The 14,688-nt window shown below is 38.3% G+C and overlaps 1 long non-coding RNA gene and 1 pseudogene across 6 annotated transcripts in view; one reads left to right on the top strand and one right to left on the bottom strand.

Moving 5' to 3' along the window:
* Positions 1-1,127: 1,127 nt before the first annotated feature.
* LOC144308916 (large ribosomal subunit protein eL33 pseudogene) lies at positions 1,128-8,558 on the bottom strand (annotated as a pseudogene).
* A 1,359-nt stretch (positions 8,559-9,917) lies between these two features.
* The window catches only part of LOC144307885 (uncharacterized), a 70,701-nt gene continuing 65,930 nt past the window's right edge, over positions 9,918-14,688 (top strand). For 2 of the 6 annotated variants that reach the window (XR_013374559.1, XR_013374561.1), the window contains exons 1-2: positions 9,918-10,190; positions 14,511-14,570. This is a non-coding gene — a long non-coding RNA (uncharacterized LOC144307885). Of the gene's footprint in view, positions 10,191-14,175; positions 14,315-14,510; positions 14,571-14,688 lie in introns of all 6 variants that reach the window. The other 4 variants (XR_013374558.1, XR_013374560.1, XR_013374563.1 and 1 more) reach the window with 3 other exon arrangements.

A 14,688-nucleotide genomic window follows, 5' to 3' on the forward strand; every position in this document is an offset into this window, starting at 1 on the left:
AAATTGTGGTGGACAGAAGGATGTGACATGCTAGTTTTTCAAGTTCTTTGTTTTCGGAGATTGTAGTGTACAGTGGTGAATTAATATTCATATACATAGTGATAAGATTATCACTATCAAATCAGTTATCATATACATCACCTCACATAATTATCATCTTTTTGTGTTGTGAGGAAATTAATATCTACTCTTCTAATAAATTTCAAGTATACAGTACACTATTATTAGGTATAGAATCCCAGAACTTGTTCATCTTATAACTGAACATTTGTGCCCTTTGAGCAATATTTTTCAAGTTCTAAAGAAAGGAACTGATGATTCTAGAATTTCCATCTAGAGATATTATCCTGCATGAATCAAGAGAAAAAGGGCATACTCAGAATAAGGAAATGCACAATAATTTGTCATTTGTAGATGTACCCTTATACAATTGCTTGAAGAAGCTCTCTTCCCCACTCTCGTCCCCCACCAAAAAAAAAAAAAAAAAGAAGGAATAACCAAAGAAAAAGTGGTGGTTCAGAAAAGAAAAAAGAAAATGGGTTTGATAAAACGAGGCATAAATAAGGTACACTATCCTTTTTTTCTGGAGGTTGTTAAATTGTGTGTGATGGTTGGAGCAAAAATTAGAATATCTGTTTTGTTTCTTAGTGCATGCAAAGGAATTATTTAAAATTTCAAAGTTAGAAAGGTGAATGGACCTAAATGGATGTAAGGTTTCTAAGTATATGCAAAACTATAAAACATAATACTTGTAAATAGGGGTTATACATGTATGTACATAATACTTAGAGCAACTGCTAAATTAAGATACAAAGTGATATACTCAAGAACATTCTAAAGGAATCAAAATGGAACTCTCAGACATACTCAAGTAACCCGAGGAGAGCAAAAAATGAAACTCAAGGAGAAAAAGAGGGAGCAACAAAATCCAAAAACTGAAATGGTAGACTGAAGCCATTATGTACGAGTATTTACTTTAAATATAAATTATCTAGTACACAATCAAAGATAGAGATGGGCAGCACTGATGAAAGAAAAGTGACCCAAATATATTCAGTCTATAGGAAATGCATTTTTTTTTACAAGAGAACAAATCTATACCTTTATTTATTTACTTTTCAGTAAGTTTAAATCCTTGAGGGGTACAGCATCACACGTATTCTGTGGCCAATGGCTTTTGCAGGAAGGTTGCTTCAGAATTTGTCATGAACCATGCCATTGTTTCCATGAGCACAAGTTACTTTTCCCCAGATTACTCTGGTTTTGTTTGGTTTGTCATAGGACTTACTGTGTTGTTCTTTGCTTTGTACACATAAGCACATCGCTTGCCTAGATAGAATTCAGTTTCATCTCGAACATAAACACCTTCAATCTTAAGTAGAGCTGTGTGCTCCCTCTGGTTCCGGAAACCCTGTTTATAGCTGGCAAAAATGGCCTTGGACCAAAAGCCTTCCAGATATATTCGTCACTTTAGGAGTCTTGTTCCCAGCAGGCCTCCACAAACTCCAAGATGGTGGAAAAAGAGCAGGAAATGCATTTTAAACACAGCTACACAGATTAAAAGTAAATTGATGGAAAAATAGATCATGCTAACACTAATTATTTAAACAGGAGCAGTTTTTTCAGTATTAAAGAATGTATACTTCAAAGCCATAAAATTACTAGGCACACATGGCATGGCATGATGCACACATGATGGCATAAGTATTTATCCAGCAAGAAGTCATAGCTCTCCTAAACATGTATGTAGTCAGAAGCAAACTACTAAATATGTGAAACAAAAACCTGACAGAGCTGAAAGGGATAATAGACAAATTCATAGTTATAGTTGGGAAATTCAACACTACTGTCAGGAATTCATAACAGTATTTTCTCATTGGATTACAAAGCAAAATCAACTGCATGCTGAATTTCCAAGGCAGATCTATGTCGAATAATTTGCAAATGTTGAGGGATCAACACTCAAAAAGATAGATTATACCAAGTATTGCCATTTGTATTATTGTTACAAGATATTCACCACCACACCCTGAAGTGACTTTCCGTAGTGGGAGTATTATACATCCCTGATGAACTCATGCATGTCCATGTGACTAAGCCTGGTCTATGGCACATATAATTCAAACAGAATGTCTTTTGTGTGTGTGTGTGTGTGGGGGGAATATATATTTATTGTTTTAATTTTTTTAACATACAGTGTTTTATTAGTTTCAGGGGTACAACACAGTGATTCAAGAATTCTGTACATCACCTGGTGCTCATCATGATACATACACTTCTTAATCCCCATTACCTATTTCACCTGTCCTCCCATCCCCTCCTTTCTGGTAACCATCAGTTTATTCTCTATAATTAAAAGACTGGGGTGCCTGGGTGGCTCAGTTGGTTAAGTGTCTGACTCTTGATTTTTGGCTCAGGTCAGGATCTTACGGTTGTGAGATTTAGCCCTGCATCAGGCTCCACTCTGGGCATGGAGTCTGCTTAAGATTCTCTCCCTCTCTTTCTGTCCCTCCCTCCACACTCACACACACTCTGGATAAAAATAATAATAATAGACTGTTTCTTGATTTGTCTCTCTCTCTCTCTCCCTCTCTTTTCTCCCCTTTATTCATTTTGTTTCCTAAGTCCCACATATAAGTGAAATCATATGGTGTGTGTCTTTCTCTGATTGACTTATTTTGCTTAACATTATGCTTTCATATATATATATATATGTATATATATATGCTATTTTCTTTACTCATTCATCTATCCATGAACACTTGAACTGCCTTTATAATTTGGCTATTGTAAATATTGCTGCTTTAAACATAGGGTGCATGCATCCCTTTGAATTAGTGTTTTTTTATTCTTTGGGTAGCTCAGTAGTGTGATTGCTGGATTGTAGGGTAGTTCTATTTTTAACTTTTTCAGGATTCTCCTTGCTGTTTTCCAGGGTAACTGCATCAGTTAGCATTCCCAACAATGGTACAAGATGGTTTCCCTTTCTTCTTATCCCTGCCAACACCTGTTTTTTCCTGTGTTGTTGATTTTACCCATTCTAACAGGTGTGAGGTGATATCTCATTGTAGTTTTGATTTGTGTCTCCTAAATGCTACATCATGGTGAGCCTCTGTTCATGTGTCTGTTGGCCATGTGTATGTCTTCTTTGGAGAAATGTCTGTTCATATCTTCTGCCCATTTTTTTAAAGATTAATTTTTTTTATTTATTTGAGAGAGAGAGAGAGAGTACACACATGCATGAGCAGAGGGAGGGGAAGAGGGAGAGAATCTTCAAGCAGATTCACTGAGTGTGGAGTTCTACATGGGCTCAATTCTAGGACCCATTAGATCATGACCTGAGAGAAACCAAGAGTCAGACACTCAACTGATTGAGAAACACAGGTGCCCCTGCCCATTTTAAATTTGATTATTTGTGGTTTTGTGTGTTGTTTTATAACTTCTTTATATATTTTGGATACTAACCTTTTATCAGATATCATTTGCGAATATCTTCATGTATTCTGTAAGGTTGCTTTTAGTTTTGTTGATTCCTTCACTGTGCGGAAGGTTTTAATTTTGATGAAGTTTCAATAGTTTATTTTTTCCCCTTGCTTCAGGAGATACATTTAGAAAGAACTTGCTATGGCCAGTGTCAACGTGGACACTGCCTGTGTTCTTCTCTAGGATTTTGATGGTTTCAGGTCACATATTTAGGTCTTTCATCCATTTTGAGTTTATTTTTGTGCATGGTGTAAGAAAGTGGTCCGGTTTTCCTAGCACCACTTGTTGAAGAGACTGGCCTTTTTTCCATTGGATATTCTTTCTGCTCTGATGAATATTAATTGACCATATAGTTGTGGGTTTATTTCTGGATTTTCTTGGTGGCAACATTTTTGCCAGCAGGGAGGGTAAGACAGAAAAATAGGAAAAATAGAAAGATCTCACAGGGACCTTTTGGCAGTCATGCTGGTCAGTGTTGTACATCACTTAGTTCCACTTTTCCTTGACCAGGACTCAATCCACTAGCCACAGTTACCTGCTGCAGGACTGGGAAACTCCAGGAGGAAAAGAAAATGAGTTTGGAGAACAGCTAGTCAGTCCCTGCTATTGGCATGACAAATATGTTCACAGGACAGAAAATACAAATTCCTCTATGCATTTTCAAAATGCCCAGCCTCACACATGGTAAATGAAATGTGTATTTTAATTACAGTAAGATACCATCTATTTTCTATCATATTGCCAAATATATAATCATTTGAAACACACTGTTTTCATGAGGGTGTTGGGAAAGGGAAATATGACTGAGTTTTTAGTGTGGGTTTAAATTGATACAGCATGTAGTTTTTGTCCTCATTATGATCACACAGAAATATCTCCAAGATACATTAAAAATAAAAATGCAGGTCCCGAACACTGGTATTAAACTATCTGTATAAAAAGGGAGTGGTTAAAATATATGTAAATGTTTATATATGTGTAATGTAACTCTGCAAGGATGGATATCTAAGGATCTGGTTGAAAAGAGTGTTTGTTATTGAGGAAGGGAACTGGATGATTCCATAATTGGGGTAAAAGGCATACTTTTAATTCACTGTTTTGAAACCTTCAAATTTTATATCATGAATGCATGTATCACATAGTCAATTATTTCTCTTTGTTAAAAGCAAGAACAGAAAATAAAAAGCAATGACACAGACTTAGGGGCCATGCAATCTGCATTTGTGACCTTCACCATGCCTGTCCAGCTGTATAATGTACAAACTGAAAATGTGGGGTTTCTCATTAAAAAATCAGGGAAAAGCTTTCCCCCCTTTCTTCCACAGCCTCTTATTTGACCTGTTATTGTATTTTGTAATCGTAGTTTAATGTTGTGAAGTTCCTCAGAGGTATCGGGGGCCATGCCCCAGGCCTGGCACTGCAGTCTTGAATCTCTCTGCAAGCACACCTAGACCCCATCAGAGGGCAGAATGCAGTAGCAATCACTTGGGCAGGAGGGAGAGAGGGAGTCTGGGTGAGTGCACGGATGAATGAACACTAGAGAACCCGTCCCAGTGAAGCCAGGAGCTGGTAGAACTGGATCATAGGAGAGCTGAGGGTCCAGGTTTCTAGCACATGCTGTACTGTCTCATGGGACATCACTTACAAGACATAAATTCAAAGAAAAAAGGTTAAGAATTTGGAGAATCAACATTAATCCACAAGCCCAGACAACCATTATCAGCATGGGCCCTGTGGGGACCAACTACACTGGTTCAGGTCCTTAAAGGTGGCCCTGTTACCATTTCTTACCTGTGTGTTGTTAGTTAACTTCTCTGGGGCTTCAGTTTCTTCTACATTAGAATGGAGCATAAAGGAAAAAAAACCTCATAGGTTTCTTTTTGAGGCTTCAATGGGATTTTATATGTAAAGTGCTTAGCATAGTACCTAGCACACTGTAATAAATCATTACAAGTTAAGCATTATTAAATTATTGAGATTATAATTTGTATTACATTATCAACTAACAAAGAGTTAATATTATATTGGAATTTGAAATCATTAAATGCTTTATTAAAATACTTAATGAACAGATGCAAGCATCACAACAGATAGAAACATGAACTACAAGAGGTTAAACAGGAGTATTCCTCCTACAGTTTTGGATAAAGTAATGTGACTCAGTTCATTGCAAATACAAGGTGAGGCTTTCTCTAAGTGGTAGGCCTGTAAGTTGGTGGGAAGAGTTTGTACCTCTCTTCTGGATACTAGCTACGTTACCCCAGGCCCACACTGCCTACATAAAAAATCACCTTTTGGGGCACTGTTTTCATGCTTCCATGGAGCATCAGTGTCCATGGTTCAGGTATCTCCTATGTCACCGACCTAGAACACCATTCTCCTTGCTTCTACCTGTCCTTCTTTCCTCATGGGGTTTGCTATCTTTTCTTTTCACTTACCTAAGTACCACCATCCCTGTATTTATTCTTTTCATTGGCATTATCCCAGGGTGTGTTAGCTTTCTCCTTCCATTTATAGGGTGACCAGCTGGGGAAGTAGCTGCAGGAGAATGTGGGGATCAACATAGGAGAAATTAGGACATGTTTGTAAGCTGAAGGATGGATCAAATATGGTGAAAGGTAGTAATTCAGTGTTAGCTTGCTCTATATAATGAGCCAGTTCTCCACATGTTGACCTTTGAGAAAACAAAGTTGGGAGATGAAATCCAGTATGGACCCTGAGTGTTCCCTTGAGTTTGTGCTGGGTATGCCAAGAATTCAAAGCCCTAACCACTCTTTACTCAGGAAATTTCTCACGGTTGTCTTTTGAGCAAATTGAGGGATGAGGTAATACTTCCCCAAAGAGCAGAATTGCTGCTGCTCACTGTAAAAGAAGTACATCTCCCAAGCTCAGGGTTCTCCTCCTGTATCACAACCCTCTGCATGTATAGCCATTCAGGTAAGTCTACTTGTATTACCCCCAGGGGATTTAGGGCACATGTAGAACCAGTACAAGCATGATGCTCTGGCTATTGCTTTTGCTGTGAATAATAAAGTCCTTTGTCTCTCATCTAGGTGTCTTCCATCTTCTGTCAGGGTCAATCTGCGGCAAATTAAGTTGTGAGCTTGCAAGTAGAATAAAGCCTCAGACCTTCCACAGTCCTTGGCACACAGACTTAAGTACATCACTCTATTTTTGCATTAGGATAAAGGTCAACTCTGCAAATACGATTTTACAGGCTCTGCATGGCCTGGCCTTGCCTCTCTCTCCAGGCTCTTGTGCTACTTTCCCCCAAATATCTCTGCTCTTGAGTCATATGGAAAAGAAAAGTAGTGACTGGCATCTTATACTTACAAGGAAATCTTAGTGTTGCTGATAACATGGCTTGTCACTCATGGCTAAACTGTGTTGTTCTCTCATTGGATATAAACAACTAAATCACCCAAGGAAAACTCAAGTCCTATAATAGTTTCTTTCTAGCATAATCTTCCTGAAATACGTGCACCGTTCCCACATCATGCATTTCTTCACTGCAATGAGTAATCAACGCACCTTTTTAAAACTGTCTGTGTATTCCTGTGCTCTTTGGCTGGAAGGTGTTGACATATATAATATCAGCTATTCTTTTATTTTATCCAGCATGCTAATTTCTTTCTTGCCGCAGGATTTTGCACATACTCTTCACTCTACCTAGAGCACTGTTCTCCTAACCTCCTTAACCTTACTAATATCTCTACAATTAATTAATTACTCCCACAAATAAGTGTGAAAACAGTTACCTTGTGTCAAGCATTGTGTTAGTTACAGGGAATGCTGCTATGATCAAAAACAGACATTGTCTTATATCTCCTTTGCTTCCTGTGAATCAGATAAGATAAAAGTTCATTCAACATCACATTAATGAATATCTATCTTGCTTAATTTACAATGGGGTTATGTCTCGATAAACCCATCATAATTTGAAAATATTGTATGTCAAAAATCCATTTAATACACTAATCTACCAAACATTGTAGCTTAGCATAGCTTACCTTAAACATGCTCAGAATACTTACATTAGCCTACAGTGGGGAAAATCACCTAATACAAAGCCTGTTTTATCATAAGTATTCAATATTTCACATAATTTATTGAATACTGTACTGAAAATTAATAACAGAATGGTTGTATGTATACAGAACAGTTTTAAGTGTGTAGGCTGTTTACTCTCGTGATTGTATGGCTTACTGGAACCTGTGTCTCACTGCCATTGCCCAGCATCATGAGAGAGAATATTACCACATATCTCTAGCCCAGGAAAATATAAAAATTCAATATTCAAAGTTTCATTTCTACTGAATACGTATCACTTTTGTACCATCATAAAGTCAAAAAATCCAAAGTCGACCATCATAAGTCAGGGACCATTGTTATGGAATTCTAAAATGATTTAACTGGTTTGATGATAAGAAGCACGTTCTTGTGAGTTCAAGATAATAGGAATTTAATTTAGACTTGAGGATAGGGGACAATTGAGAAGCACTAAAGTCAAATCTGAAGAATGAATGGGACATTAATTAATGGCCTGTCAGTCCTTACCATCGGCATGGCATGTTGGAAAGACCCTGTGATCAGAGTAATTGCAATAGGTTCAAGAAACTGAAAGGGGTTTATGTGATAGGAGTGCAAGTTACAAGTAGGTGAATATTGTGAGATGGGGAGGCAAAGAAGTATAAAGCTGAGTAGTGTGGTTTGTGTAATCAGACTACCTGTATTCGGCCCTTAGCTCTATCACTTACCAAATGTGTAACAGGGGGCCAATTCCTGAACCTCTTTGTGCCTTATCTTTATACTGGGGCATGATTGAAAATTTCTTTATAGGTTTTTTTAAAGTGAGAATTCAGTGACATAAAGTCTATAAAGTACATAGGATCATAAAAACTGATTACAAGTGACATTCACTAAATGTTAGCTGTTATTAGGAGTGTGATGGTCAGGCAAGGATGGCAGTGCTGAGAGTAGGATGAGATAAGAGCTGTGCAAAATTTAAAAAGGTACTCACTTCTTGGTGCTGACTCTGTACTTAGACTACTCTGAGTTTGGGCATTCCCTGACATTTCCGCATTCTAGGTGTTTATCTTTTCTCACCTTAGTCCTGGCTTAGTGAGAGATCAGACCATGCAGACCACGTTAAAGACTGATATTTCTCTAATGAGCAAGGGAAAATTTCTGAGAGTTTTAACCAGGTGGAGTGAATGGGGCATGCATGTGACATGCTGCAACAATTGTTTTGCAAATATCATTTGGGAAAAAAGATATGGATTGGAGGGAATCAATGTATATAGTGGCCAGTTAGGAAAGAGTTTAAATAGTCAAAGTATGAGAGGTTAGATCTTGGACAAAAAAGGTGGCAGTGGAATAGAAAGACATAAACAGTTTTGATAAATATCTAGGAATAAAACTTACAGGACTTGACAGTGAATAGCATGTGAAAGGCAGGTGAAAGATAATAAGGACGTTGCCTAGATTTTTGATGTGTATTAATGAATAGACTGTGATAACACTGAAAGAGATGATAATGCTGAATGGAATTTAGGAGAAAGAGCATGCATTTCTCCTTTGTCATGTGGAGTTTAAGATGCTTTTGAGATATTTGATGGGATGTATTTTATAGAAAGTTGGTTATTTTAGTCTGGAGTTCTGATAACAGTATGGACTGAGAAATAAATGTCCTCGGTAACTTACAGATGGTGATTAAAGATTAAGGTATGATTGGCATTGCCTTAGGGAGAGCATAAAATGATAATAAGTGGCCTTGGAATCAAGCCTGAAGAAACTCAAATATTTAATGCCTAGAAAGAGGAGGGTGACCTTACAAAGGAGATAGATAAATAGCCAGAAAGAATAGAAGAATACAAGGAATCTAGTGTCATTGAAGTTAAAAGAGTGTTTCTGGGAGAAAAGCATGTTCTGTGGGATCAGAGGAAGGAGGAAGGTCAAGGGATTGAAGACTGGAAATTTTTTGTTGCCTTTAGCATTCCAGAGGTCATTGGTTATTTTAAATAGTGAGAGATATTTCAGGGAGTGATGGAATGAAAAGTCAGATATAAGCTGAGAGCTAAGAGGTAGGTGGAATAATGGCAACAGAGCCATTTCTTTTGAGACATCTGGTTGTGAAGAGAGGGAGAGAACAATTTTTGGAGGATTCATAAGCTAAAGGAAGGGCGTTTTTTTTTTTTTTAAAGAGAAAATTGGCTGTTTAAATTTTCAAAATTTTATTAAGAGGGTTTTTTTTTTTTTTTTTTGTTACTGGTGCCAAGCATTGTGCTATGTGCTTTACATACATTATGACATTTAATCTTCACAGCAATCTAACAGTAGAGGGATTATTACCTCCATTCTACAAATGAAAAGGCAGGGGCTTGAAGAGGTTAAGTAACTTGCCTAAAGCCACATTATATCCCAAGTGGCAAGGAAAGATGCTGGAGCCAGTGTGACACCAAAGACTATGCACTTAACCCCTGAAGTAACCCCTATCATTGAATTTCAGCTCCACCTCCCGATCCCTTCAGTTCTGCCTGTCTTTCCTCTACGTTAGATGTCTAAGGAATCTGAGGTAACCAAAGCAACGCGGATAAAACCAGACCTCCCAGCATGCTAGAGGGACACGGAAAGTTCTTCTAAATGGCGGCGGTGGGAAGGAGGGGCAGCACTTCCGCTGGTGTCTCTGCACTTTCTCTCTGACTCTGGTGAGTTTTGGCTGCGCTGACTCTCTCCAGCCTGTTTTCTTTTAACAGCAGGGATGGGGAGTGGCGATTTGTCAGGAGATTTGGGATGGGTTGGGGGCAGGACGCTGGGAGGTTTTGTCTTTCTGGCCGCTCTACCTAACTTCTGAGGGGTGGTCGCCCAGCTCAGGGACATAATCACACTCTTTTCTATGAAACAGGAAGATTCTTTCACCAGGATCACTCACATCAAAGGGAATAATGACGGGGAAAGGAGAGGTTCTCACCGAACCTGGCTTTTTTGAGCTGTGGACAGTAGTATGGACACCTGTGCAGATGGGGTTTCTGTTTTAAAAGTTAGCATGGATTTCTTAGCGCCCCTTCAGCCTGCGTTTAGCTGCACCCCTCTAATAGGCTCTGAAGGAATCAGTGTTTGTCTCTGCCTTCACAGAATCTTGTAGCCAGGAGGGGACACGCACATTAATCAAATATAACATTTGAATCTTTTTTGTTTACTGCTCTATCTCTAACATCTAGAACGACTCTAATTTTATTAAAATGAAATAATAGTTGGGGAAAAGACACAATTATATGTTTATAATAATAGTGAGATTTATTGAATACTTGTTGTATGTCAAGCAGTGTTCTAAGTGTTTTATGTGTATTAATTCATTGTGGTATGTGATATGAAGGAAAGGCACCTAGTGCTATATAACAGAGTGACCTAACCTAGTTTGAGGGGCCAAGGAATACCTCCCCAGGTAAGTCATTTGCCCTATGATTTGAAGAAAGAGTAGGCTTTAACTAGGTGAAAAAAAGGGAGCAGAGATGGAGATTATTCTAGGCACAACATTCTAGAAATAACAGCATTTTAAAAAGTCCTGGTAAAGGGGAGAGACTTTTGCTGTACTGAGAGATTGAAAGAAGGTGTGTGTGGTTGGGCCATATAGCACTTGTAGGTCACATTATGGATTTTGATGTTTTTGTTAAAGAGTTATCAAGAGGGACACCTGGGTGGCACAGCAGTTGAACGTCTGCTCAGGGCATGATCCTGGGGTCCTGGGATTGAGTCCCACATCCGGCTCCCTGCAAGGAGTCTGCTTCTCCCTCTGCCTATGTCTCTGCCTCTCTCTCTGTGTCTCTCATGAACAAATAATTACAATCTTTAAAAAAAAGAGTGGTCAAGAATTTTAAATTAGAGTATGATATCAGTTTTGCAGAAAATTCTGTCTACATTATAAATAAGAGATGGAAGAGCAGGCCTGATGTGAGTAGATCAATAGGACAATATTGTAGTAGTTCAGATATGGCATGCTAGTCACTTGTATTAGAGTAGTGGTAGTAGAGATGGAGAAAAGTGGAGAGATATAAGAGATATATAGGAGCTAAAGTCAGCAGAACTTAATGTTGTAGAGGACATCAAAGATGACTCCCAGGGCTGGCCTGTACAACTGGTGTACAGATAGTGATACCATCTGCTAAAACCAAAGGAGGACCAGGTTGGGAGTGGGAAAGTGAAGATCATGTTATACTGACTTTGAAGTTCTTTGAGGGAAGCAACAATTATAGATGTAGGCATGTTTTTGGATTTGGTTAAGAAGTTGAGATAGTTCCTCCTGAGGACTTTTATTTTCTCAGTAAAATAAGAGGTATAGTCAGCTTCCAAGAGTGACAGGAGAGGAAACCAGGTGTTTGAAGAGTTTTTAAGTTTGAAATTGTCATTACTAGTATTTGGAGAGAGAGCTGATTAGAAAAATACAGTAAATTTATTGGACACTACTTAGGGCTTGATTGAGGTTGATGTCTGTCATTATACATGGTACTGGTCTCTCTATTCATTTTTTTTTTTACCAGAAGCCTGCTTGCTACTTGACTGCAGGCCTGGGTTCATCCATACTTTATTTTTTAAAAAAGATTTTATTTATTTATTCATGAGAATACACAGAGAGGAGAGAGAGAGAGGCAGAGACACAGGCAGAGGGAGAAGCAGGCTCCATGCAGGGAGCCTGACATGGGATTTGATCCTGGGTCTCCAGGATCAGGCCCTGGGCTATAGGCACGCTCAACCACTGAGCCACCAGGGCTGCCCCTCATCCATACTTTAATACAGGAAGGTTTCTTTTTTTTAAATTTTTTTTAATTTTTATTTATTTATGATAGTCACAGAGAGAGAGAGAGAGAGAGAGAGAGAGAGAGAGGCAGAGACATAGGCAGAGGGAGAAGCAGGCTCCATGCACCGGGAGCCCGATGTGGGATTCGATCCTGGGTCTCCAGAATCATGCCCTGGGCCAAAGGCAGGCGCCAAACCGCTGCGCCACCCAGGGATCCCTACAGGAAGGTTTCTGAGGGTGACTGAGTAATGCTAGTGCCCTTAAATGAAGAATTGACTACAGAGGTGTGCACATATTTGCAGGTAAAGGAAGTGCATTGAGGTGAGATCTGAGATTGAGATGCTTGTAAAAACATCCAGAATGAGCAGGAGGCAAGTAGACATTTTAGTCTAGTGGTCAGCAATTAGCTCTAGACCAGAAATATATATTTGGAAGTCACCTCAACTATCAATATCAGATGAAACCATGAGTTTGAATTAATTCATCCAAAGATGTAGGAAATAGAGAGCTGATGGCCAAGGATGGGATCTTGGAAGTACTAGGAGATTGAAAAAGAAATTTCAGAAGCATAGGAAAGTAACCAGGAAAAAAAACATTAGAATCATAGACACAAAGAAAGGGGTGGGGTGTGATGCTACAAAGAGGTAAGATCAAATGAAACTGAGAAATGACTCCTTTAATTAGGACATCCTTGTTACCTTATTGAGGGCTGTGTCAGTTGTGGCAGCTGGGGGCCCAAAGAGAATAAAGCGAGACTGGATTAAAGTGAAGAATGAGGAGGGGAAAGCTATTTTGTTTGATGATCCTTCATTTGGAAGGAAAGGAGGAGCAGAGTTTGGTAGTTAGAGAGGGGATGCAAGGGAAGGTTATTTAGGACAGAAAATACTTGAATATATTTTTTAGAATGAGGAAAACACATTAAAAAGGAATAAAGTGAAAATGTAGGAGAGAATCAGACAATTTTTATCCTTCTAATCTCTTATTCTCAGAACAGTCCTCCAGGGAAGGTAAAATTATCCCTGTTTTGCAGATAAGGCAATGAAATTGAGAATTCCAGTCACTTTCCTTTGGTCCCACAGCTAGTAAGTGGGAGCCAGGACCTTAATCTGGTTATAACTTCAATGGTTGCACTTACACTTACAGTACCATGTCATAAATGCCTTGAACGTTGCTTTCTCTTAGGACAAAAATGTTGACATAGTAGCCTCAGTGCATTAAAAAAATTACTCTTTTAATGAAAACCCCCCTCACTCTGACAAGTAATATGAGGTTCACCTTTTCTGTAATTACTATTAGTGCCAAATGCTAAGCTGGATATTTCGTATTCATTATTTGACTTAGTTTTCACATTATGTAAAGTAGTTGTGATTACATTTACTTTATTTTTCTTTAGATTTTTATTTATTATTTATTCATGAGAGACACAGAGAGAGTGGCAGAGATATAGGCAGAGGGAGAAGCAGGCTCCCTGTTGGGAGCCTGATGTGGGACTCGATCCCAGGACCCCAGGATCATGCCCTGAATTGGAGGTAGATGCTCAACCATGGAGCCACTCAGGTGCCCCTGATTACATTTACTTTAAAGTGAGGAAACCAAGATTCACAGTGGTCACAGCTCTTGCCATACTGGACTACCACTGATTTTTTTGTTTAATTTCCCCCAAACAGACCTGTATTTTTCAAAAGTCTCTCCAAATTAGCGGACAATAAATGATACTTAAAAAAATCCGACTTTATTGATGTATAATCTACATACCATAAATTTCACTCATTTAAAGTATACAATTCAATGTTTTTTAGTATTATTCATAGAGTTGTACAGTTATCACTACAATTAATTTTAGAATGTTATAATCACCTTCAAAAGAGTGTGATTTCCATCCTCCACCCCTTCTTTAGGCAAACACAAATCAAATTTCTGACTCAAAAGATTTGCCTGTTTTGAACATTACATGCAAAAGGAATCATATAACATGTGGTCTTCTGTGATTGGCTTCTTTCACCCAGCATAATGTTTTCGAAGTTCATCCATATTATGGTATGTATCAGTACTTTATTCCTTTTTATTGCTGAACAATACTCCACTGAAGGAATGTGCCATAGTCTATCCATCCATTCATCAACTAGTGGACACATGGGCCACTTACAGCCTTTGACCACTATAAATAATGATGCTAAGAATATTTGTGTACAAGTTTTTTGTTTAGACGTATGTTTTCATTTCTCTTTGGTAGGTACCTAAAAGTGGACTTGTTGGATCATATGGAAACTCTTATGTTTCAAGTTTTGAGGAGGTACCAAATTGTTTCAAAAGAAGCTGTACTATTTTATATTCCCACTATCATTATATGAGGGTTCTAATTTTTCCACAACCTTGTCAACAATTGTTATTGCCTGTCTTTTTTATTATAG

The sequence above is a fragment of the Canis aureus genome, chromosome X, assembly GCF_053574225.1.
Source record: "Canis aureus isolate CA01 chromosome X, VMU_Caureus_v.1.0, whole genome shotgun sequence".
Classification (NCBI taxonomy): domain Eukaryota; kingdom Metazoa; phylum Chordata; class Mammalia; order Carnivora; family Canidae; genus Canis; species Canis aureus.